This window comes from Arvicola amphibius, chromosome 8 (assembly GCF_903992535.2).
Source record: "Arvicola amphibius chromosome 8, mArvAmp1.2, whole genome shotgun sequence".
Taxonomy (NCBI): domain Eukaryota; kingdom Metazoa; phylum Chordata; class Mammalia; order Rodentia; family Cricetidae; genus Arvicola; species Arvicola amphibius.
Window position 1 is genome coordinate 16186987 of NC_052054.1, and position 27876 is coordinate 16214862.

General features: G+C 43.7%; 1 protein-coding gene across 1 annotated transcript in view; it reads right to left on the reverse strand.

Annotated features, from left to right (window-relative positions):
- Positions 1 to 27876, reverse strand: part of Ppp1r14c (protein phosphatase 1 regulatory inhibitor subunit 14C) — a 93287-nt gene that overhangs the window by 4238 nt on the left and 61173 nt on the right. The window lies entirely within an intron of this gene.

Sequence of the window (27876 nt, forward strand, 5' to 3'; positions counted from 1 at the left end):
CCTTGCTTTCCACAATGATGATAATCAACTAAACCTCTGAACTGTAAGTGAGCCACCACAATTAAACCTTTTCTTTTGTAGTAGTTGCCATGGTCACGGTGTCTCTTCACAGCAATAGAAACCCTACTCAGAAAACTGGCCATTTTAGAGGAGGCTTGGAGAGGCTTGCTGACAGTACAAGTACAGAGACCTTCAAATGAGTAAGTCAGATGGGTATCCCTGGAACAGAATGCCAGAGTGAGTGGGTAGGCAAATACTGGGGTTCATAGGGCCAGACAGTCAGGACCTAGTACGCCACATGGCAGAGTCTTGTCTTTGCCATGGAAAGTCACAGGAGGCCTTGAAGCATAGAGCAATGTGATTTAATTTAAGTACCTGAAATATCCTTTTGGAAGCTGTATAATGAATGGGCTTTGAAGACATGCATGGAAGGAAGGAATATCAGTTTGGTGCTATGGTAGTGAACCCGGCAATCAATGCCACCGTGAACACTGAAGGAAACAAGAGTATAGATTCTGCATGCATTCCAGAGGCAGAGCCAGCAGACCTTCCTGCTAGACTGGGTGTAGGATGCAGAGGAGAGAAGAGGCAGAGAAAGACTCCACTGCTCAGTAAAAAAGGCGACATTGTTGGCTGAGATGCGGACAACTGGAGGGACAGGAGCGGGCTTGCTATGAGATGACTGACAGACAAGATGAATGCGAGGACTGTGGCCCTCACCAGCATCCATCCCCATCAGAGGCTTTCAGCTTCAGTACAAAGCAAATGGCCATTAGTGAGCCAAACCAAACAAACTTTCCTGAAAGAAAAACAACTGGTAGCATTCCACTTTGAACAAATGCAGGTCAAGATCAGCTAATAGGTTCGTAGGGAGGACTTGTGAACAACATAGCTTAGACTCAGACTTTTCAGTACTGCGGCCACTGAAATAAATAAAATGTAAAATACTTTTTGTTAGTCACACCGATCACATTTTAAGCAACCCATATTTGTATGAGTACCTGACGGCACAATGCGGTCAGCTAGGTAATTACATTATACCCGAAAATTCTATGGGTCAGTGCAGAGGATGATGCTTTAAGCTGCACGGATGGAGGAGGAAAGCTTGGAGGCAGGTATAAGCACAGAAATGCAGAAGGGAGAGCAAGGCAGGAGGCTGAGGGACAAGTGGGGACTGGTGAAGGACAGTGGGGCACAAGAGGTAGGGGCGAAGCAGACAGGAAGTGGGACAGGATCCCAGAGAAGCATGTGCTTCTAGAAGGAAGAGGTGCTAATAAAGCCCCATGCTAAAATAACAATAACAAAAATATAAAAATGTTGGGCAAATGAGGGACAGAGCCAGAGCCAGAGCCTCTGGAATGGGTAAGAAAGTCACTGTGTCATGGAACAGAGAAACTTTAACATAATGGTTAGAAAAGAAGCCTCTATCCCTAAGTGGTTCCTGGGGGTTTCTTTAAAGAAAGAAAACAACAACAACAACAACAACAACAACAACAAAACAAAAAACAAGAACACCTCCTGCCCATTTTATTAAGGTTTAATGGAGAAGCTACAAACTAAAGATACTAAGGTGTACAACCACCACAAGCGTACCAGCAGCAGCGCAGCCTGTGGCTCACAATCCCTTAGACAAAGCTCTATCTCCAAAAATATTTACAATTCATAACAGTAGCAAAATTAAAATAACTAAAAAAACAGTAGCAAAATTACAGTCGTGAAGTAGCAGCAAAAAATAATTTTTTGGTTGGGGGTCACCACAACACGAGGAACTGTAATAAATGGTCGCAGTATTGGAAAGGTTGAGAACCACTGATCTAGACAATCATAACAGACATACCAAGGTTCAGAAGTTTCTTCATGACTCTATAATCCCTCTCTTCTCCCAATCTCAGGGAAACATGGCTTTGTTTTCTGACTATATGTTAGTTTTTATTAACTAGACTATCACACAATTGGATCCTAACACTGTATGCTCTTTTATCTAACTTCTTTCCTATTTTGGGAATCTAGCAGTATCGTGGTATATATGAAGAGTCCCTTTCTTTTGATTGCCAAATAGTATTCTGTTTTATAGATGTACCACAAGTGCTTTATCCATCCACCCACTGACAGAAATCTGTTGTTTCTGGTGTGGGACTGTTACAAATAAGATTGCTTAAAACATGTGTGTGTGTGTGTGTGTGTGTGTGTGTCTGTCATATTGAATGAAATATGCTTCCATTTCTTTGGCATAGGTTAGGTGTGGAAGAGCTAAATCTATTCATTTGTCTTTCTTTATAAAAATAGCACAGTGTCTCTGCCAATACAATCTGTAAGTTCTGATGATATTAGGTGATGTCATTCTGCCAATTTTGGTGACTTTTCTCCAAATGGTTTTGGCCATTCTAGGCCCTTTAAATTACCCTAAGAATTTTAGAATAAACAGACGAGTTTACACTCAGCTCACACTATTCCTGCTGCCCCACTCCCACAACCCTTTTCTACTAGCATGCCACAGTCTATGCCACACACTCATACTTTGTTTCTTGCAACCCCACGGCTCCCTTGTTCTGCTTCCATAGAGATTAAAAGATCCCCCCTCCAGTACTCAGTCTAACTCTAAATAGAGGATGAAGCCCGTTTTCATGCCTCTGCTAACTTTTGCAATTGCACACAGATTTCACCCTGCAGTTTCGCACAGGACCCTCGGGGGCACCTTTGTTCGTGTTTCCCGGCCAGGTGTTCAGCACAGAGAATTCCCATTAACGCTCCATCATATTTAGTCCCCAAATGGATGCATCGCCATTTATTTACAATTTGGAAGACTAGTCACAAAAATCAGGGAGAAAAAGAGTGCATACGATGAGTATTTTACATGACTGGGTGACAGTGGGTGGGATGTGTGGTCTCACCCTTCCCCAAAGGAGTGGATGCTGGATTTTGAAGGGTCATCATTATGTTCAAATACTTGCCAATTTGGGACATCTGTGACCACAGGGACTGGGTTCTGCTGTCCCCTTACTGTAAGACACAGCTCTCTCTAGCTCTTAACTAGGTTTCTTGGTTTTTAGAAAAGCAAACAAATAGCTCAAGTGAAATGCATGCCCTGCTTGTTTTCTGGCACACCTTCTCTACCAATCGCTGTGCCCATCTACCCGGGAACTGGATGAGATTAGCTTAGAGAAAATCCTATTATCTATTCATTAATTTGATTTTGATTTTTTTTGAGGCAGAGTCTTATGTAACCCAAACTGGCATCAAACTCACTGTGTAGCTGAGGGTGACCTTGAACTCCTGAGCCTCCTGCCTACTTCCACATCCCTAGTGCTAAGATGACAGGCAAACCAAATGACACTATGCCCAGTTTATATGGCATCTGGAATCAAATCCGGGACTTCACACATGCTAAACAAGCCCTTTACCAGCTGAGCCACAACCTCAGGCTGACTTAAGAGATGCTCTATCAGAGACATTTTAGTGACGTTTATTCCCCCCCAAGCACTGCTTGAACACGTCTTTCATTTTCATTCAATTTCAAAATATCTTCTTGCCAGGTGGTGGGGGCACCCACCTTTAATCTCAGCACTCAGGAGGCAAAGGCAATGGATCTCTGTGAGTTCAAGGCCAGCCTGGTCTACAGAGCACATTCCAGGATAGCCAGGCTGTTTCACAGAAAAACCCTGTCTTGAAAAACCAACCAACCAACCAACCAACCAACCAACCAACCAACCAAACAAACAAACAAACAAAATATGTTCTCATTTCCCTCTCGTTTGGGGGTGACTTAAATCCCTGCCAGTGTGAGATTTTCTTTATGGCTCAGAACATGTCTATACTGGCTACTGTTCTGTGCACGTTTTTATCTAAAAATACAGGCTGCTTCCAAGCCCAGCAATTTACCACTGCCTTTATAAAGCTTCCTCTCTCCTAAGCCCCATGCACTACACATGCTGAGAGAAAGACTGGCTGCAAGTGGCTTCTCGCTGCATGCTGAAGAGTCGCTTCCCACTGCAAGCTGCAGGATTCCCCTTGAAAAGTGAAGGCCATTCAAGGCAATGCCCTACATACAAAGGCTGTGACTTTTGCAATACTCAAAAGGGGCAATGCATTCTTTTGAGGACTTTCATTCTCTGGTGACATGGATGAGTGATGGTGGATGGGGTGCTCCCTGGTGGCTGTGGATTCTGTACTAGGGTCTGGCCCTGGGTGGGCTGCACACAAGAAAGAAGAAAGCTAACAGTGATTGATATTCTTCTTCAGTACAAGTTGTTCATATTAAATCAGAAGACAAGTGTTTGAATGCAGGACTGTTGATGGCATCTGAATTGGACAAATATGAGCTAAGCCCATACTTAGCCCTAGGTGGGCTCCATAAATTATTCTGTCCTAAGTATTGAGCTATGCAGTGGAAGTGGCTGAAAATCCCATATTCCAGGGGCTCTTAGGCCAGCTGGGGAGGAAGATACAGAAACACGTCCATCAAACAAGGCATGAGATGAAGTGTTAAGTGTGTCTGTGTGCACACTGGCAGAGGGACAGCTACGGTGGCCAGCACCTGGATCTTGTAACTGGACTCTCTCTCTGATGCCAGGGCAAATGAGGGTCATGGTCTTGAGAGTTTCTGAAAGAGGGGCTGCCTGGTGAGTCTAAGGGTTGCAGCATCAAGACTGACTACCCAGGGGCAGGACGGGGCATGCCCTTGACCTCAACATCTGGGAAACAGAGGGAGTGGAATCTTTATGAATTTGACACTAGCCTGGTCTACATAAAAAGTTCTAGCCACCCAGGCTACATTGTGAGGCCCTATCTCAAAATATTATTTTTAAAAAGGAGGAGAGAGATGGAGAGGGAAGAGAAGGGAGGGAGCAAGGAAAGGAGAGAGGGAGAGAGATATTGCTTTGGAGTAAGGGGTTGTCCTCTAGCACCTTCCCCTTTTTTTCTCTCTTTATGAAACTTGTATTAGCTGGCCATCTCCTGTAGCTTTTAAGATCTGGCCATTCTAGATTCCTGACCATTGAAAGACTACTTGGATTAATGGGCACAATTTTTAAGAGGCAAATAAATATTTTTCTCTGAGCCCTGTTTCAAGATGAATTGTATATTTTATTTCTAGTTGCTTCAGCTGGTTTTGCTCAAATGTTCCCAAAGAAGCACTTAAGAGAGGCTTGGCACCACCTTAGAGTCACCCTCTGGTTGTTGTTCCATGTGTGGATGGGCCAACTGGGGAGGGCAGGGCAAACTACCGCTGCCTGTGTTGGTGGGCCAGCTGGAGAGGGCAGGACAAATTATAGCTCCCAGAGACACCTTCTTGCTGTTTTTTAAGGAGGTGTGAGCCCAGGGTGCTGAAGACTGGAAAGTGAGTTGAGGCCCAAGAAGCAGAGAACAGAAGATAAAGATTCCTAGCTGCAAACACAGGAAGGACCCTTTGAAGTAAATGCCTCAAAAAGTCATAGTGGGTTTATTCTAGAAGAAACTGTATACACTCAGTAATAAATGGTGCAATTGCATGGCAAGGATTGGTGATTCTCACCCAGGAATTGCAGGGTGTAAAGGTTGTGTACTCTTGCTCAGTTGAGTCTTCCAACTTGGAGCACCCCCTCTTGAAGGGAGCAGAGGACCTTGAGTAAAACACCAGGATCTCAAGAAGTTTCCAGATTCATAAGACCCTGTCCCAAGGTTATATAAGTAGTGACAGTTGCCAGACAGAGAAGATGTATCCACCAGCCAGCTGCCTCTGAGCTATGCTGGGCACTCCAGGATGCAGCTCTCTTGGGCTGTCACTGAAGGAAGAATGACACTTCTTCCTTCGAGTCCTGTAAGCAACACCAATAAAGTCGCAGGTTCCCTGTGCTGGCTGCTGTCACCAGTGCCCTATTCTGGGGTGAATAGACATTTGTTGTTTCCCCAGGAAAAGTCAAGCAGCAGTCAGTGTCCCTCTCGTCTAAGTGGGAGAGATGCTAGTGAAACTGCCCTCAAGTTCACTGGAAGGACTCAGCAAATTCACAGGTGAGAAGTACTTAGGAAACTCCAGATCACAGTAAGTGCTGTGCAAACCCCTTGTCACCAGCCACCACTGTCATGGCTTGGCTAGGAAGTGTTCCTCCCACTTTAGGAAGTGGGGCCTCACTGGAAGAGTTAACTCTTCCAGTATCTTGTTCCTGGTACTCCTTTCCCTAGAAGCCATGACATAAAGAAGTCTCTCTGCAGCTCTCATATGGCTAGGATAACTTATGGAGAAGGGCACAAGGCTTGGCACTTGGGGATAGAGGCCTCTAAAAATGGGAGTAAGATAAACCATCATGCTCCGAGGTCTGGGTAGCACCACCATCATGATCAAGACTTCTATTCCAAAGTTTAAGGCTATGTCCAGTCTTTTCTGGTTCAAACACATCCTACTAAATTCATGTGGAACTTGAATCACTATTATGGCAGTATTAAGAGATATGGCCCACAAGAGGTAAGTGGGCTCTGAGGGTCTCAGAGTGGATAAATGTCATGATTCTAAGAGAGAATTAGTTCTCTCAACAGTGGATTAGTTACCCTGAAAGTGGATTAGTTATCCTGAGTTGTCCTGAGAAGATAAAGAGTATAGAGAGTCATAAAATAAAATTAATGCTTTAAAAAGAGATTGATTAAAAGGAGTAAAGAAAAATAAGCCACATAAAATGGAAAATTCACAGTGAGTCTGGATTATGTATACTATTGTGTTATCTTTGAATTTTTTGACTGTGAATGAGCTAAGTACAGAAAGACATTTCATTGTATGGGCTGCTAAGCTAAACCAGCATGTATATTGTAAAGGTATCATGACTTCCAAATTTGGGTCTAAGGATATGTTGCTTTAGAAAAGAGGTTCTTCTCTTGTTTCCACAGAGGATGAGAACCTTTGGATTGCTTCCAGACCAATATGGTTTGATGGACTAAGACCCCCTGAAAGGTCATCTTAAATACCCCTCAAAAAATTACTTTGCCCAACTGCTGACTGAGATGAACCTAGCACACAGGATACATCATAAAAGAACTAACTAACAGCACCCCTAATCAGCAGGAAGCAGTATGGAAAAAACTATGCCCATATTCCCAAATATTGTCTATAAATGTTTGCTTACATTTAAAGGGAGATATGATATAGATATAAATAATTTGCATTGGTATGGATCTTGGTTTATTGATACAAATTAAGTTCAATTTTGTTATATGTATATGTATTTCTGATCTTGATAAGGTATTGTGTTTGTGTAGCTCATTTAAAAATGTAATGTATAATTAAGAAATATAAGTTAATAGATACTTATCTATAATAGTCAAACTTATAGCTATGTTAGATTTTTTTAGATGTATAGAAATATATTTCAGTTAGATATTCTTCAAATCTTTCAGAGACCTTCAGAATATGGCATTTAAAATGTTTTAATAACTTAGGACTTTTTATGACAATAAGACACATCTGATCCTGGCAACACCAATCTACTTCAAGAGGAAGATGGGCATTGAAGAGGCTCTTTATGAAGTTTGTTAACCATTTGGACAAGAAACTTCTCTTTCCTGACTGCTTAACTGGACATGCAGGACTCATAGAGAAATGACTGCTAAACTTGCCTAAAGGTGAGATGGTCCTTCAGGGTTCTTGTTTCATGAAAGAGTCTGCTATACATTCTGCAGGACACAGAAAAATGTGACTGACAAACTGTCAGTATATGTGGAACTGTCTTTGAAATTTCCTGCTTTGTGGAAAAGTCTGCCAGATACTATGGGCCTGTAGGTTGAAAATGGATGCCCCAACAATATAGAAGAACTTTGGTTGATGGTCCAGACAGCAAGAACTCTCTGTTAATTCTAGAGTTCTGGATGTTGCTTACAATGCACTTCCTGTTTTCTTAGGTAATATTATATCCTTCTGGAGTCTTTGATTAAGTTTAAAGATTTATAGTTATAGCTATAGTTTTTATAGTTATGATAAAAGATAAAGTAGATATAAATATTGTACCTGTTTTGGCATATGTAATTTTACTATGTTAAAATTAAAGCCTTCCTTTTTGTTTAAGCAGAACAGGGGAAACGGTGTGGGAGGTCCTTCTGTCTATGTGTTGCTTTTATTGGTTAATGAATAAAGAACTGCTTTGAGTCCGCGATAGGACAGAACAGAGCTAGGTGGGGGAAAACTGGACCGAATGCTGGGAGAAAAAAGGCAGAGTCAGAGAGCCGCCATGGAGCCTCCAGAGTTAGACATGCCAAAACTTTAGCCAGTAAGCCACAGCTACAGCCACGTGGTGATACACAGATTAATAGAAATGGGTTAAATTAATGTAAAAGCTAGCTGATAAGAAACAAGAGCTAATAGGTCAAGCAGTGATTTAATTAATACAGTTTTTGTGTGATTATTTGGGGGCTGAACAGACAGGAATGACCAAGCGGCCTCTCTCTATGCAACAAGCCTCGCCCAGTACCTCTGAACAGAGGACCACAGTTCCTCAGACTCCTGCCTTTTCCCTCTCCTTCCACAATCTGAAAGACAGCAGCTAACAAAATCAGGCACTCCAAACCACTTGGGTTAAGTAACTTCCCCTCTCGAGGGCTTGCAAGTGAGTGTTTGCTCTTTTTCACAAGGAGCTTAAAGTGAATGTGGAAACATTCCTTCAGCGGCATTTCTTAACTGCCACCACCCACTACAATCCACACCATGCACAGACAGGCATGTGTCACAGACATGTGTCACACAAGCGCCCCCCCCCCCCAGCAGCAGCACCACCACCACCACAACTGCCACCATCTCCCATCTCCAACTCTTTCCTTTGAATCTGAGCCTGGAAGTGTCATACAATGCCAGAGTAACTTCTTTTAAAACAACCAAGAAGCTTTTTATCTTCAGTGAACACTTATCTTCTAAATGACCTTTGGGCCATTCAGTGCTAGTGACTACCTTTGTATCTAAGAATGCCTCACACTTAGTCTTTATATATTTTAGTTCACCTAAAGCCTTTTCTTTCTCATGGTGTGTGCGTTTTGCTTGGAATTGTACCATGTTCCATTGGCACTCAGTGCCTGTTGAGGGCACCTTCCAAGTCAATGCTTCTTGCACTGTGTACTGCAGCCCCTTGTGGGTCACTGAAATAAATGTAAGGATTGTGACACATGAGTGACATTAAAATGTTTCTGAACTCAAGTGATCCAAAACTTTGTAGCATGTAGAGGGTCCCTTGTTTGTTCCAGTTCCCACAGCCAGCAATTCCCACAGAAATCACACAGAGAGTCTATATTAATAATAAACTGATTGGCCCATTAGTGCAGGCTTCATATTAGCTCTTATCACTTAAATTAACCCATTATTCTTATCTATGTTAGCCACATGCCTCGGTATCTTTCTCAGCGGGGTAGGTCACATCTTGCTTCTTTCATGATCTGGGTAGTACTGGGAGGATAGGCTTCCTTTTTCCCAGAAAATTTCTGTTCTGCTTGCCCCACCTCTACTTCCTGTCTGGTTGACCCACCTATACTTCCTGACTGGCCAATCAGTGTTTATTTAAAACATGATTGACAAAATACAGACAATTCTCCCGCACCAAAACCTAATTAATAATCCACACGTAATGAAGTCATGTTTGCCTGTACCACAGACCACGACTTCACCACAGCCTTGGTTATGACCGGAAACCAGTCACATTTTGCACTGCGCATATGTGTTCTTGTACCACACAATGCCACCAAATGCTCCCTGAAGCGCCTTGGCTCAGATTTGGGGTATTTTGTTTATTTGTTTTTGAGATAGGACATTACTATGTAGCTTTGACAGGCTCGTTAGCTCAGACCTGAGGCTACTTTATGTCATAAACTGCACACAGGGTTTTGCTCTTGTAGACACAATGGTTTAATTATGGAAAACAAAGACTTTTTGTATTTTCCTACTGACATTCTTCAGCGTGAAAGCATCAAATTAATCTTTGAATTGGATTGTGTTAGATAAAAAGCACATTAATCTCATTCATATGCAAATTCCTTTTATTATTTACAAATGCCATTTGCATGTATGATGATTATTTTAAGATAAATTTCTGACTTATTATTTGTAAGTCATAGTAATAAAGGGTATGCAAAAATGTCTCAGGTGAAAGGGGTTACAAGTAGAAAAAGCTTAAGAAGCTTGGTTCATGAGCCACCTGGCATGCCATGTACTGTCTGACTTAATCAGTACCAATGTCTAAGAAAACAGGATGCCAATTTAAAGCTGCAGATCCCAACCTGTGGGTTTTGACCATTTTGGAGATCAAAGACCTTTCCACATAGGTTGCATGTCAGATATCTTGCATATCAGATATTTACATTTTGGTTGATAACAGTAACAAAATTATCACTATTAAGTAGCTATAAAATAATGTTATTGTTGGGGGTCATCACAGTATGAAGAACTGTATTAAATGGCTGCAGCATTAGGAAGGGTGAGAGTCACTAATTTAGAGACTTTCTTGAGGTCATGTTGTTACTGATTAATCAGACCAGGATTCAAACACCATGCTGATGCAAAGACATAAGGAACCTGGAACCACCACCTGGTGGTTGAGTAACCCTGCCTCGGTGCTACCGATGCTGAGGATGAGAAACTCCTTTTATAGAGCTGTTGGGTTAGGTGATTTCAGTCTAATTACAAACAAAATTACTAAAGATACACATGCCACAAAGAGCAGCCTTTTCATTATGACAGAAAAAGGAGGAGAGAGATGTAAAATATTGTGTCCCCAGGGAGACTCTGCATTTTGTGCTGGGAATATGAACCTATCTCCCAGTTTTGCCCATTGCCTCTTCCCAGCAACAGGCAGCCAAACGGGGGTCCTACTGGAAGGGAAACTCGGTGCCCCCCAGAAAGGCATTACAGAACAGTGGAGGTTAGGAACGATGTGGTATAATATAGCAAGATGTCAGATTAGATCACATTATAGCAAGATTTCAAATAAGATCCCTACCTCACACTCTACAGGCAGGCAGATAAAATGAAGGGGTTTTTGAATGTATGGTTAAAGTAAATACTTAATATTTAATAAATATTAAATAGTTAACATTTAAAGTAAAATACCATGAGATTATCTTTAAGACAACCATGGCAGTAAACAATTTTATTCAAAATATTTTATTTTTAGTATTTTTAATCATGGGCATTTGGGGTGCGTGCATGTGAGTACAGGGTCCATGGAAGCCAGATCCCCTTGAGCTGGAGTTACAGGCACTTGTGTGCTGCCCTGCGTGGGTGCTGGGAACCGAACCCAGATTCTCTGCAAGAGCAGGAAGTGTACTGAATCACTGGGCCATTTCTCCAGCCCCATAAACAATTTCTTAAATAAACTTCTAAGAGATTACTCATCATGAAAGATGTCATTGCTGAACTTGACATTAAAACTTATAATTTCTGTATATAAAAGGCATTACAAGTCAAAATAAACTCTAATCTAAATTGTTCTCCTGGATATTCACATATATAAAGAGTTCTTTTAAAATCGATAATGAAAATGCCAACACTTAAAAGAAACATAAACAACAACAGCTTCAAAATGAGATTTTCTAAAGAAGCACACACAAATGCACGTACACACAGACACACACAAATGCTAGTTAAGCATACCCCCCACCCCCAGCCAACAGTCATGAAAGATTTACTGAAACAATGAGATCTCATCAGACTGGCAAATAAGGGTGAAGAAAATTCTCACACTTACTGGTGTGGAGCATGGAGCCAGACCAACAACCAAGAGGAAAGTCATCTCCTCCTATATTCCTTGAAGAATTCTTGCATACCAGACATGAGGGCAATAGTAATATTAGTATTCTCAATAATTAAAAGTTGAACACAACACAAGCAACTACCAGTGGAAGAATGGATAACTATTGGCATGGCAGAAGAGAAACCTGACTTTTGTAGCATCCCTCTGACCTCCACATAAACACTGTGGTGCACACATAAGCACACACAGTAAATAAATGAGAAAAAGAATGCTATATACAACCAGACAGATGTCTTGGCAGATAAGAGCCTTTGTTGAGCAAGCCTGTGACCTGAGTTTGAGCCTCAAAATCTCCACACACAAAAACAAGCTGGATCCAGGGGTATTAATCTGTGGTCCTGGGGCTCTTCCAGTGAAATGAGTGACAGAGACAGGAGAAAGAGCCGGATGATTGCAGGGCAGCCAGTCTAAGACATGCAGCATGGCAGACACAAGAGAAACCTAGCCTCAACAAGGTGGAGGAAGAGAACCTGTTGTGCGATGTTTTGATTGCATTCTGACAATAAAGTTTGCTTTGAATCAGAAGATGGAACTAGCGACTAGCTGACCAAAATTCAAATAGAGGTTTTGGAGGGCTGAAGCTAGATAGACAGGAAGTAGTAGGGTGGGGCTTAGAGAGGGTCTTGGTCCTTGTGGATGGAGGAACAACAGAGATACTGGGTCACTGGTCACTTCGCCACTGCTTCTCGGATCATTCAGGTCCTTACCCTGATGGGACCCCCAACTTTTTACTGATAAAGAACAACTAGATAAACGCATCAAGAACCAACTCCTGAAGACTGTCTTCTGACTTCTATGCGAGTGTCCTGGCACATATGTGTGCCCCCCCCACACAAACACACACACACACACACACTAATAATAACACATAGAAATAATTTTTGAAGAGGATGTTGTATAGTAAAAGATGATGAGGAAGAACTAACAAAGTATACATCTCATTGCATTAATAATTAATACAATTGTTAATACCATTGATAGGCAAAATAAGTAAGGTTTCAAAAAGGAGAACTGGTAACATAATTATAAACTGAAAAAGAACACAAAATAATCTATGAGTATGCTTGCCACCCCTGTGTGGTCACAACACCCTAGTTCCACATTGCCGTTTGGTCAAGACAAGACATCAGGAGAAGCCCAGCAAGGATCTGTAGAGAATGACCCGAAGGAATGAGTGAACGCATACAGTGGCAGCATGGAAGTAAAGAAAGGGGTATGCGGAGCTGGAGACATGGCTCTGCTCTTAAGAAGAGTGCTTGTTGCTCTTACAGAGGACCCAGGCTCACAACTGCCCTTGACTCCAGTTCCAGGGGATCCAGCACCCCCTTCTAGCCTCCATCCACACAGGCATGCATGTGGGACACAGACACACAAACAAGCAACACTCACACACATAAAATTAAAATACATAGATTTGTGGGGAGGGTGGGCAGCACTAATATCTTTAATGTCCATTAGGAAGAAAACTGTAGAAAATATCCATTGACTCAAGGAACTCTGAAGGCTCTCAGGGGTATTTCTTTAAGCTTGGGTAAGTAATGAGTAAGAAAAAAGAAGTGGAGCCTATGTGTTCTTTTTATAATGAGAGAGAAAAGGGAGGGAAGAGTAGAGAAGATTGGATGGTAGGGGAGAGGGAGGAAGGGGAGGGAAGAGGAAGGGAGGGCAAGACAGGGGAATCAACACAATCATGGAAAGGCTAGCTTTCCCAGGAATTTGAAAAGTTAACTCCCAAAGCATGCAGTCACCAGATTACTACACAGCTGAAAACGAAGTCAAGGCAGGTTCCAAGGGGCCCTGGCAGCAGCCCCGAGAACAGGCGGCTCTTTCTAGATGCAGAATTGGTAACACATCTACTCCGAGACCTTATTTTCCCAATCCCTTCTGGGCCCTTTGGCTTTCAGCATCCGCCCCCACTGCCCACACACAAGCCTGCCCCAGCCTGTGCCACAGGCAGCAGATGGACACACGCTTTGTAATTATCCCCGTAGCCAGGTGTTGGGGGCCTTCCCGGGCCATGCAAAGTAATTAATCTGTTTCACCCATTGGTGACAGTGTGCTGCTTCGAAGAAGATGGGTCCCTGGAAAACAGGAAAGTAACAGCTCTCTGCTCTATAGATAAACTACACTTGAGTCATCTCTTCCAGCATTCTGCACCACTTAGAAAAAAAATAAGATGAATAGATACTAAACAGCGACTCTTTAATTAGAAGTATTTCCCAATATAAGGACTCTTAAAAGCCACTCCCTGGAGAATGGTGTCACCAGCCGCAGTAACAGTGCCAGGGACGCAAGCTCTAACAAAGTGTGCCTGGAAGAACTATGGATGTTTAACCTGTTTTTCAAGGAAATACCATCTACTCCTGAAGCCGAGCTCAGGGCTGAGAGCAGAGATGGAGAACACATGAGAATTCTTAAGGGTGAGATACACAGGGAACACCAATCCTGCCCATGCCCACATGGTCCTGTGCCCTCCCCTCTTTGCTCCCAAGAACAGCCACTGCCCTAAACCTGCATATTGACAGGAGCCACCCACCCCGGGCCCAGGCTCACTGCCAACTTACTGGAAGTCTAAGGATTTCTCTGGGGTTTTGGTTTGCTTGTCATTGCTGTTTGCTTTTGTTTTGTTTTGTGAGTCAGGGTCTTGCTATGTAGCCCAGGCTAGACTTAAATTCAGCCTTAGTGTCTCACGCACTGGGATTCCAGGTGTTCGCCACAACTGGCTTCAAGTGCAAGTTTGTGCTAATTAGCCTTTTGTCAACACAGTGAAAAGGAGAGTTGTCTGGAAAGAGGGAAACTCAACCAAGACAATGCTTCCATCAGATTGCTCGTAGGTAAGACCTTGGCTCATTCTCATGACAAATGGTTGGTGTGGTTGTACTGGCTTGGGTCATGATGTTTATCACAGCAAAAGAAAATGAACTAGAACAGTAGCCAAGGTAAGAATCAGGCACTGTGCCAACAGGGTGAAGAGCAGAAGAACCTCCCAGTTCAGCAAAGTTTAGATAAGTGAGTCGCACCGCTTTGGACGAGTGATGGCAACACCTGGAAACTTTTCAAAATAACAAAACCTTGACACAGAGAACCAGCTAGATATTATCAAAAAGATCACTTCAGAATTTTACTACCTTAACAGTGCGGGTTGCCCAGGAGACCAGGCAGGAAACAGCGAATCACCGTGAAAGAATCCTGCTTCCAGGTGTGCTCAGCCCAGGGGATGCTGGGATATACTCCCCCCAGCCCTCACAGCCCTCCAGTGAGCTCCCTCCAGGCTCACTCACCACTGAGTGAGATGAGTGTTCATTTCCTCTGGGTGCCAGGCAGGGATTACTTTTCTCTCCCTGTGCCGGCAGGGCATAATTGATCCTGCTTTTCATTATCTAAAAAGAGGCTTAAGGAAGCTCCTTCAGGTAAGGTCTGTCGCGGCTGCTGTCACAGTGACTTCTGCCAGGGCCGATTCCCAGAGGCCTTAACTACAACCTGGTTTTGATTTCCCTCCTTTAACCTGAAGCCACAGATACCACATCATCTGCTTGATTTCTGGACTTCTGCCTTTAAAGTTGAATTTATTTTGCTGCAAGGGCAGTCCCCTTAATCTCAGAGATTCGACCACTGCTCCTAGATGAATTTGTATCTTACCCGAAGTCCGCCTGTGTCTGCATTCAGCAAAAGAAGCTCACTAGCGCTCCAAATTATCAACCTTAGGATGTGTGACTCGTTCTTTGCTTACTAATGCGCTTCTTGGAATCTTTGCATTCACAATCCAAGCAATACTAAGTCAAGTCCATATAAATATCCCAACCATGGAATGCGATTGACAGGACAGAAAAAAAAAATAAAATGCTAATTTCCTATTTTCCAATCACTAAAGAGACTAAAGTAATTCTACCACAAGAATATTTGCTATGTCTTAATATTTGCTCAGGTGGTCTGTGAAGCAAACAGGCACTTATTTGTGGTCCTAGAACTGCAATTTCGGAAGCATAGATTCCCATGGAAACCAGGATGTGCCCCTTTAGGGAGGCTTAGAGATTCCTCTCAGGGTTAACAAAGAATGTGTATAAGTGGCTTACACAGGCTCCTTTTCAAGGACAACGATTGGAGGACAACTCTACTTCTGTAGCTAAGGGCCCAGCACAAATCCTATAGGGCCATACCACTGTTCTAAGAAAAAGTTCAGGATTTTTCCTTAAATGGCTCTCTTGTGATGTGTCACCAAATTCAGACTAATCACCATGGCACAGGACGGAGTACAGGCCACAAAATGAAGTCAGCTGTAACTTTATGTGGTGGCTTCAAATACCTCTTTTCTTTTTATCTTGACCACATTTGCCAAAGATACAGAAATCTCAAATGCCATGTGTTCATTAGTCTTTAATTCCTTTTTATTTAGGTCTATGTATTTCTAAACAGAGAGAAAATTGAAAAAGAGTGATCATTTTGAATTTAATAATAAGAAGAAGCCACAAAGTCAACACCAATCATTAGAAAATGTCAACTGGACCCAGTGTTCTTTGTAGGCTGTGCGTCATGGCTGGGGACACAGCTCAGTGGTAGAGTACTAGTCTCAGACTAGCGAGGTTCCAGTTCTGCTCCCAGCACAAAGAAAATAAAGTCTGTGTTTTATAAAAATAACTTCATTAACTGGAGGTGGCAAGTATTCAAAAGCAGGACGTGGGTGGCTCGTCCCATGAAAACTCTGCTCTTTCCTTTTGCTATTGTTGCTGTCGTCATTGTCATCATCATCATGGTCACCATCACCCCTGTCACTGCCCTGTGCTCACCTGGTACCTTAGTTAGGATTTCTATTGCTGTGAAGAGACACCATGACCACAGCGATTCTTATAAAGGAAAACATTTAACTGGGGCTGGCTTACAGGTTCAGAGATTTAGTTCATTACCATTACGGTGAGGAGTGTGGCAGCATGCAGGCAGACGTGGTGCTGCGACATGTTGCTATGCAGGCAACAGGAAGTAGACTATGATAGCGGTGTGGCTTGAGCATATATGAGATCTCAAAACCCATTCCCACGGTCACACACTTCCTTCAACAAGGTCATACCTACTACGACAAAGCCATACTTCCTAACAGTGCCACTCCGTTTGGAGGGCATTTTCTTTCAAACCACTACACCTGGGATCTAAGACTGTGTGGTAATGAATAGGTCTGCCCTCTGCCCCTGTCTCCTTAGGATGTCTTCCTCAACAAAGTCTTTTTATTTATTTTGGGCCAAAATGGTCTAATACGGTGATTACAAGTGGAGGTTTTGGGTCAGAGTATCACCTAGAGACTGAGGTCAGCTATGTGGGTGGTTAATCACGTCAATACATTCAATTCCCCAGACAAACTCTGGACACCTAAGCTCAGAGGAGCCTCCAGTGCTGCCACTCTGAACATGTTGTCTCCCGTCACTGATGAGAAAATTAACTGTCCAGTCCACTGCGAGGAGCAAACTAGAAGAGAAGCAGCATGGGTAGAATCTTTCCAGCTTTGCCTCCTTGTAACTCTTCCCTTCTGTGATTTTAATCTGTTGTCTTGACCAGACAAATCGAACAATAAAGATAACAGATTTCAGTGCTTCTGTGGGTTTCTCTAGAGAACCAGTCAACAAAGCTGGTCTGAGGCACCCCTCCACCTGCAACTGGCTTTTCAGTGAGGGTGGTCTTGTGAACAGTTCTGTAACTTTGCAGAGAGCTGAATCTTTATGAAACAGGAAATAAACACACACTCTTGTCCCATGACACATGTCAGGAAACTCTTCCGGGATGTTTTCTCTCCATAAAGACAGCCTTAATGGACTTTATAGATATCCCAGCAGGGAGCTGATGTTCACCATGTAGGAGTACAGAGAGAAGTAGCAAAGAGAAGAGAGAGCACAGGGTTTATTTTAAATGTCAGTCCAAATGCCAGCTCCAGCACACACTGGGCAGAGAGGCCTGGGACATACAGAGTAGGAAGGCACTGGGGATGTAACTTAGTGGGCACAGTGCTTGCCTAGCAAGCTTGAGACCTAGGTTCAATCCCCAGCACCACACGAGGGCAGCATGGTGCATCGCTGTAACCCCAGAACTCTGCAGGTGGAAGCAGGAGAATCAGAAGTTCAAGGTCACCCTCTGCTATGCAGTGACTTTGAGGCCAGTCTGGCCTACACAGAACCTTAGAACAAAACAACACAAAAGGCTTGGAATGAAAATGTGCAGGGACCGAGATCCTTTAGCCACCTGCTACAGCCTCCTGGGTATCTCATTACGATTAGTGAGATTGCTTCTTTAGAATCTACTGCCCAGTTACTCTACAGAGCTTCAGGGCTGTCCCACCAATGGCTGCAGCACTGGAAAGCAGCTCCTTATGACTCTGGTTTTTCTTTGAAAGCACCCAGTTCTGTCTTCTGAGAATGACAGCTTTGCTTTTCCTCTGTTCTTGGTAAGCCCACGCTTATGGTGATTTTGTTCTTTTCCCAGCATTGTTTTGTTTTGTTAACTAGGGATATGTTAGAAGTTATCTGGGGATCATTTGAATGAGGGGCAAAGCGTGATACCCTTCAAAGGACAAGTTTCTTTTTTTTGTTGTTTTAAAATTTTTTATTCATTTTATATACCCAACCTTTCCCCTCCCTCCCCTCCTCCCACTCTTTCCCTTCCTCCCCCACCCCCCACCACCTTCCTGCACTTCTCAGAAAGGGTAAGGCCTCCCTTGGGGAGAAGGGGTATGTTTCCAGCTCACTAATCTCTTGCTTCATCAAGCTCTGTCCCTCTTGCATCCTAAGACTGGTGTCTCTTTATAGGGAGCCGGATGGGGTCTAACGGGGACATAGCACAGGGTTTCCTGCCTGAGAACTCAGAGCTGTTAGGCTGAGCAGTGTGGTTGCCCCCAGCTGTAGCAGTTCCTCTAAGCCTGACAACCACTTCAGTTCCTAACTTAGGAAAGCACTGATGGGCTGAGCAAAGGGTGGTGACGCCTTCTTTCCTATTTTGATAATCTTTTGAGCATTTAAATTCCCACCAAAGTTGCCTTCTAAAGAGATCGCCTTTTAAAGAGCGCCGCATGTTCACCGTTGCGGCCCGGTCTTTAAATCAGTCACAGTCGGTAAACATTTGCTGAGCCAATGAGTAAAGAGGCTGTGGTAAAGCAAGGGCTGTGCTTCCTCCAGACACCCACACAGCTTCTCTGTGCCATCAGTGCTCCGTTCACATGACCTCCCCACTTTAACCTGTTCTAGGAAGACTGCACGGGTCAGTCCACGGCAGCACAAACTAGAAACAGCTCGCCAGACAGCTTAGGATGCTACACAGACAGAGATCTGAAACACACAGGATGAGCTAACCACATCCACCACCCAAGCCCCTCAGAAAAGTGACATTTACCAGGCTTGAACAAGAAGAGTCTGCCTTCTTCCTGCCAGCAGAGAGAGAGCAACAGAGAAGGCTGTCGTTCGCAGAACCCCAGTGTTTGTTGATAAACCACAGCACGTTTACCACGGCAAGCCCCTGACATTTCTGTGACCCCACAGATGACTAGGACCCGGAAATGCTTCTTATCACCCTTGCCTCTCAATGAATCATCCTGAGGCCCTCTGGCTGCACAGCAACTGACAGGCTTTGATTGTACAAAGGCAAGTTTGTAGCACAACTGCTGGGCGAGCAAATGACATCATAGCACCGAAAGGAAAACCCGATGTTTCTACCCTGAGCAGCGGCACAAGCACTTTTAGCTAGAAGCGGATTTTTCAGAACAGCCCATCCTTGGCCTTGCCGATCCCTGCAATTCAGGGGCCAACCCCTCTTTTCTCCTGTACAAACACACGTTCTGTCCATTACCACAAAATATTGGAGACATACCCATGCGATCCTAAGAGTTGAGAATCACACAAAAGATTGAGAAATAAAAAAACGGGGGGGGGGGGTGCGCTCACTTTGGCCTGGTAGTAGCTGCCCAAACCTTGCCCTGATCCCAGCAACTCCAGCAGGTTGGTATACTGACTCCTCAACCCCAAGGAACCCGAAACAGAATCACCCTGGTCCTCGTTGCACTGTGTAACAATGTCCTCTTTCCTTGCTTATTTAAACCAGATAGATCTGTATTTTATTTTATTTTATTTTATATTTTGGTTTTTCAAGACAGGGTTTCTCTGTAGCTTTGGAGCCTGTCCTGGAACTAGCTCTTGTAGACCAGACTGGCCTGGAACTCACAGAGTTCCACCTGCCTCTGCCTCCTGAGTGCTAAGATAAAAAGCATGCGCCACCACCACCTGGCCTCGATAGATGTTTTTATATCAACTACATCACAGATGGCATTCATGAGGAAAAGCTGAGAACAGCACTCTTGGCTTTAGAACTCTCCTTCCCCTGTCCCTCTCTCTGTGCGCATTTCTATGTGTGAATATGGTCACGGCTGTACCATGACACATACGTGAAGATCAACAAGGCAGGCTTGTGTTTAAGTCCCCACCTGGTTCTTCCTATCTCCTCACTACACAGTGAGCCGGCCCTGACTACATTATGAGTTTGGATGTGCCCAAGTCAAGAAAGGCATGTGTGTCAAGAGGCCATAGTGTGGATCTAAATTAAACTGAAGAAATGAAGCCCTTCAGTCATCTGCGGCACACAGAAGAGGAAACCGTAGCGGAAAAGAGATGACAGAGGGTGACACGCCCAAAACAATATACTTCTGAGAAATCAGCAGGTTCTTTGAGAGTCATTTTTTAATATCACCCTTCGAAGAATGTAATGGGTGGTGAACTGGGATATTTTTCATGTTTGCATGTAAATGGGATGTTACTTTATTAGATTCAAATTCAGCAAGCAGGTTGTAGCTCTCTTGTGCACTAGTTTTACCTTATGGGTTTTCTTAAATACTTTTACCTGTCTGCAGACAAGCTTGGGGCCTTTGGCGGCCTTTCTATGTCTCAGATCCCTTAACTGCTAACAGTGGCGTTCATCTCCTAGCTATACTGTAAAGATTAACTAACATCTTCCTGTTTCCAGCCTGAGGCAGAGGCATCCATACAGCCGCTCCTTCCCAGCAAGAAGCAGAACCCCTTCTCAGGTCGGTAAGGAAAGGGAGGCCACGGGGAAAACCGATACTGTGGATGCAGAGACTGGTGGGCCAACCTGCACGATTAAAACTGGAACTAGAAAATCACAGGAAGCAGGCACCCAGGTATGGGTGGGACCCAACCACAAATGAGAAGTCATTGGAGAGATAAAAAAAACACAAAGGGGACTCCAGTCTGAGTGTGGCATCAGTTTGTGAATTCTGCCAAGTCCTTACATTGAACATCAGAGGGGGAATCCTTTGTGTTTCTAGAATCTAGGGCACTTGGCGGACGCAAAAAAACCCCACAACTCTAGCTGTCTCTATACATTTCTGGGTGAGGGGGTGGAAGGCTAGAGCAAGGTGCAGTAGGGGTGCTGGTGTGGAGACTGAGAGGGACTGGTGAACTCTGCAATCTAGGGACAAGAGATCACCAACTGTGTCATTAGGTTGAAAAATGAGTTCCCTCCCTCCCCAGACCTAGATTGCCAGTATTAGCAATCTCCTGTACCCGATTCATCAAGAAAAACCACACACACACACACACACACACACACACACACACACACACACAAGAAACAGCAACCCTCATAATGGGATTCAGATATGACAGGAAACTTCTCAGGCTAAGAATCTAAACCAACTACGGCCTGTACCAAAGGGTCTGGATAATAGGCAGACAACACACAACCAAAGTAGAAAATACAGAGAGAAAGTCCTGGTGATGAAAAACACTCTCATAGAAATGTAGGCAAACTTTGGTGGTTTGGTAGCTGAAGAACAGATTGGACACAGCTAAGGAAAGAAACCCTAAGCTTGAGGCTATATAAATAAAAACAGACAACAGGCCTGATGGTTGGTGCCAATTGTCAACTTGGTAGGATCTAGTATCAGCTAGGAGACAAGCCTATAGGTACCTATAGGGACACCTATGAGGGATCATCTAGGTGAGGTTAGGAGGGGCTTATGGGAGATTATCTCGGACGGATGGAGTGAGGTGTGAAGGCCTTCCCACTCTGGGCAGTGCCATTCTCTGGGTAGCGTCCTTGACCACATGGAAGTGGAGCGGGAGATCTGAGCACTGACATTCATCTTGCTCTCTGCTTTTGGTGTGGATGTGATGTAGCCAGCGGCTTCACGCTCCTGCTGCCTTGACTTCCCCGCCATAAAGGACTGCATCTTGAACTGTGAGCCGAGATAAACCCTTCTTGTCTTCATTTGTTCTTGTCAGGGGATTTTATATCACAGCAGCGGGGTTTAAAGAAACTAAGGCAGGGAGGGATCCCAGTTCCAGCGGTGAGAAGGTACAGTGTCGTCAAAATGGTGTTTCTTCCTGGCTTGCCCTACAGCTTGTTCTCAATCTCACTCCAAACTTACAGGAAGTTCTTCTGTGGTTTCTGCTAGCTGATTCTAAAGTGCAGAGGCCCAGGACTGACAACAGTGATCTCAATACCAATAGAAGAATGCCTCAGAGAACTGATGCTATCTCTCTTCGATCCTTTCTCTAAGGCTCGAGTAACTGAGATTGTGTGGTATTATGAAAGAACGAAAAACCCATCTATGACATAGAATAGATAGCCCAGAAATAGAGCCATGGAAATATAATCAACTAATCTTTGATAAAGGATCAAAGGCCATGGAGTGAAACAAGAATAAACTTTTCGCCAAATGGTGCTGAGACGATTGGACATGCATATTCAAGAGAAAAGCAAATAATGTAGACACAGCTTTCCTCTCTCCAAAAATTAACTCAGACGGACCAAATATAGACCTAAACGTAAAACAATAGCACTCCTATGAGACATCGCAGGAGCAAACAGCCATGGCTATTAGCATCAACAAAGACAAAACTCCATGCAAGAGAGGACTGATAAGCTGGGCTTCCTTAAAATGAGCCATGTGTTCTGTAAAAGACACTGCAGAGAGTGAAGAGAGAAGCACAGCTGGGAGAAAGGACACTCAAAGGACAGACCAGTTAATACAAGCCGGGAGGCCAAAATAATCAATCCCTACCACTCTCTCCCCTTTGTGTGTGATACACAGCTATTCTCCTGCGATCTATAGCCCCAGCCATGAAGGATTCTAAAAATTCAACAACAGGAGCTGGAGAGACAGCTCAGTGGCTAAGAGCATTTGCTGCTGTTACAGGAGATGTGGGTCTGGTTTTCCCCCAGCGCACATGGTGGCTTGCAACTGCCTGGAACTCCATTTCCAGGGACTCTAGTGTCATCGTTAAGACTCTGTAGGCACTGCACGCATGTGATATACTTAAATATATGCAGACAAAATACTCACACACATAAAATAAAAAGCAAAGTAAATACATGTTTAAATTCGACAACAGCAAAAAGACTTCACTAGACCTCTCACCCCCAAGGAAATACACAGGTAGCAAATAAATATGCAAATAGGTGCTTCAGATTATTTTTCATGGAATCAAAAGAACGAAGCACCACTATACACTTCTCAGAATGGCTGAAAGTCCGGAGCACCAACAACTCCAAATGTTGTGGGAGATTGGGGGCAGGAGGAACATTCATTTCTGATGAGAATGGAAAAATGACCTGGCTACCTTAAAAGGGTTTGATAGTTAACCACGATCTCAAATATAGTCTTAAGATACAAATACTGCAATCATGTTCCTTGGACTGCACCCCAAAGACACGGAAACAGGTCATTACAAAACCTGCGCACGAATATTCAGAGCAGCAGTGCTCACCCTTGAAGGCAGTCAAGACATCCTTCAGTAGGTGAGTGGAAGGGAGTGAGCTGTCAAGCCACGGAAAGACACAGAGGAGACTGAAATGGGTGGGTACAAAGAAGCCAGCCTGTTGGGTGACATGATGTAAGACTCCATCAGGATGACAAGCTGGGGACACTATGGAGACAGCAAAGAAACCAGTATTGTGTCCCAGGAAGAAAGAAGGGATGAGAAGGCAGGATGCAAGGCAGCGAAGCTACTCTGCAAGACTCTATGAGGATGGACACTGGTCAAAAATCCCTGAAAACTTACGGTAGGACAAGTGTGAACCCTAGTGTAGACAATGGACTTGCATGGTTACCATGTGTCAAGGCAGGGTCATCAGGACCTACAGATGTGCTGCTCCCGTGGGGATTGCTGATCATAGATTACATTGGAGGTCTGGCAGGAAATCTTTCTGTCCTCTGATCTATTACTTCGTGGACCTAAAACTGCTCTGAAAATCTAAGTCTATGGACAACACTGAGCCATGAATGATTCAATAAGTGTTTAAAGTGTTCATCAAGAAATAGTCAATACACGAGATGTGATTAGGTCAATGCCCAGCTTATTAATTAACTAGCTATTACTGGTGTTACGGCTGTTAAAATGTTCGCTGCAAATAACCGTTACCGAAATGCAGGGGGATGGCTCTGATGCTTCCATTCACAGGGCCTTGATGACGAGAGGAAATGGACGCTCGGAGAGATTGAGAGCAGGATTTAAGCTTACTCAGCACTAGCTGGTTCTGCCTGAAAGACTCAGCTAACTCAGAACCCATTCTTCCCACCGCCCATTCCCCTCTCCACAGCAGGAGGCTGTAAACCAATCTATCTCCATCAGCAATGACTCCTAATTTACATTCCAGACTGCTCGGTGACATGACTGTCTATAAAGAGACTTTGATCAAATACAGCAGTCCAGAGATGGCTGCTTTAAAAGCAGGGGTGCTTCAATTATTCAGCGTCTAGTTCAGATTGGGTAACACTCTTTAAAGTTCTGAACCTCTCGCTGAGGCAGCGCACTTGGAGGGCTGGCAGGATGGAACGAAGGAGCTCCAGGCCCAGTGTCAGACCTCAGGGTCAAGCACCGGCTCCCTGGCTCACTGCTCTGGCCCTGTGGACAAGGTACCCAAACCCTCTGCACTCTAACTGATGGCTGTGCTGATTAAATATGACAGTGTAGGTTGATATGGTGTGAACCACTTAACTGAAAAAATAGAGACCAGTGGCTTCTCTCACAGTCCGGGTGTCGCAAACTGTGTCATACGAGCATACACCGAAAGGCAAAGCGCTCCACCTTTCTCAGGGAACCCTTTAGGGTAAATGAACGGAATCCCTCCCTTGGCACTGTTTCCATTCTTCGAAACCATAGGCTAAAAAAAAAGAATCCAGAGACGTTCGCTTGGAAACTCCAGCTCACTTCCCTCCTTTCGGAATAGTCAAAGCCTGCATTTTTATTAGTATTCTTTTAAATCTTCTAAACCTCCACATCAAGCGTGGAGGTTGAGGCTAAGGAGAAAGATAACTCAGTTGGCAAAGTGCTTGCTGTGGAGGAGCATGAGGAGCCAAGTTCAACCCCCAGCCAAAGGTGGTAGTTAAGGCTCTAATCCCAGCCCTGGGGAGGTAGAGGATGCAGGATTCCTAGAGCTTGCTGAAGAACCAGCCTAGCCTATGTGGAGAGCTCCAGGCCAATGAGAGAGCCTCTCTCACAGAACCAACAAACCACAAAACGAGGCCAAGGTGGACAGCACCCGGGGAACGACAGGCAAGGTTGAGCTCTAGCCTCCATGCACACCCATAGTGCTTACATCCACACGTGCAGCCATATGAAGAAGTATGCACAAACGAACACGCCAAAAGGGGGGGAGGGTGAATTAGCCGAGCTTTGCTGCAGAGACAGGACTCTCTGTGTTCATTTCTCAGCATAGCTGTGAACCACGGGAGAATTTTGATCCCTAGGCACAGCAAAAATCGGGGACACAGAGAAGATTGTTCGGGGTGCTGTCTATGGGGCTGATCAAAATATCTACCAGCCAGTCCATGCTGGCTCATTTAAATAGCCATCCAGGTAAGAGGGGAACAGAACAAAAAGGGAGTGAGTGTCTGAGAAGTGACATCCTGCACATCCTCTCAGCAGCAACCAGAGCCTCTCCTCAATGCAGGTTACCCATCTGCATAAGTCATTGCTTTTCACCTCAGCCCTGGGGAAGGAAGTCAAGGCATTGCTAGGCAAGCACTGCACACTGAGCTACATGACCAGTGGAAGCTCCATCCCCAGCAGCCTTGTCTAACCTGCCAGAACAGCTTTAAACCCTTCTCCAAACATCAGACTCATTCCCCAGTGCTCTGTAGCCAAACAAGCTCTATTCCCCAAACAGTTATGGAGGGAGGTTCTCCTGCATCCTTCTGCTTCCAGAAAACCTGGAGTCAAGCTGGCACTCATCTGGCAGGCAGCTAGACCAATTAATTTGACAAAACCTGAATCTCCCTGGTGTGGGGGGAAGGGGGAAGAGGTGAGACACCCAAGTAGTCATCCACCACTTAAAGTGGGGGGTCTGTTCTCAGGAGAGAGTGGGAGATTTTTGTTGTGTAAACAGAAATCTCTGTGTTTATGGTAACAATGGTGACAGCTCACTATAATGTAATTTAAAGGGAGCAGCATTTTTATGTTGCTCATGATTATATTGACCTTTTCTCATTCCACATAAAACAGCATAAAAACTCTAACTGCTAGGCTGCTCACCTCATAATAAAACCCAATAATAAAACTGAAAAAAAAAACCACCTGATTAAAATCCTCACATGGAAAAGGGAATAAAATTGACCCCTGAACCAGGAAGAAGAACTAACACAAATGGAAACCAGTCCAGAAAGACATCTTGGCTGTTAGATGTCATTATAAGATGTCAGTAAAATCACCAGAATAACTACAGTTCAGGAAGTCTTACAGAAGCTGGGATGAAGTGAAGGGCAGGGAAACCAAAATGGGAATGAGCTTTGAGGTTCCATCTAAAGTTGATTTCTAAATAAGAAGAAAGCCCGAAATGCAGAAAGCTGAGGGAAATAAATACAAAGAATGAGCAAAGCATAGGTGATTTCTGAAACACAGAAAGCTGTGTTTTTAGTCTCTAAGAGTTAACAGAATACACAGCATCACACCAGAGCAAGCCACTGTGAAATTTCAAAATATAGAAAGAACCCCACAAGATTACTGGAGAGAAGCCATCACATGCAAAAGTCTAAGAGCAGAAATGGCTTTGGACTTCTTATCACCAGAAATGATACTCATTGCCGTAGAATAGTGTATTTCTACTTGAGTTTAATTATGACTTTATCTTAGACTTCTATTATATTTTCTGTTAAAATTGATTGAGGTATAGTAAAAATCAAAAAATGTACCCATAAACATCCCTTTCAAAAATATTACTAGATGGTGGGCTCCAATTATCTCCGGAAGTACAGGGAACTGGGGTGTGGAGGCTGATGATGGAATCCAGGACAGCAATGAACAGAAATCTCAAGTTGAGCTCTCAGCAGAGCCCGGGAACTGCCTCTCTAAACCACTGAGGAAGGTTTTAGGGAGAAGAGGTGAGAGTAAAGCACTGAGCATGTGCGAAACATTTCGGACAGACAAAAACAGTAGAAGTCAACAAAAATAACATTGGGACTAGACTAGATCAAAGGCCTGGAATTTATCAGCTCCAGGAAAGTCAAAGGGACACACATACATATGCACACATGCACGCATGCATGCACACATGAATGCACGCACGCACACACACACACACACACACACACACACACACACACACACAAGGAGCCATGGCCCTAGTTTACTGTTGGCTTAGTAGTGAAAACACTTTAGTCATAATATTATAGGCTTCAACTATTGATTTAATAAAATATGGTTATATAACTTTATTGAGGGGATGAATGGAAAGGAATTATGTCAACACTAAGAGAACTATCATTTTTCCTCTCAAGTCAACAGACAGATGAAGAAAAAAAGTAATAAATACATATCTAGGGATATAATAGCAAGTGAAAAGAAATAGAGAAACGTGTTAAATATAAATGTTAAATTTAGGACTCTAGAGAGATGGGAGAAGGAAGACAACCTTTGCTTTCTCAATCTTATAACATTTGGAGGTTTTCAAAAATATGAATGTGTTATGTTCACCAAAAATGCACTTTTAATAGACAAAATTAATCATTTAAATTTTCATAAGATGTAATCAAAACTGGAGGCTTTAAATATATAGTTTGCACTGATATCTATCCTCTACCAAATGATCAAAAACCACTTTCAACTCATACAAACACATACCTAAAAGCATTTTTCCTCCATAATTTACT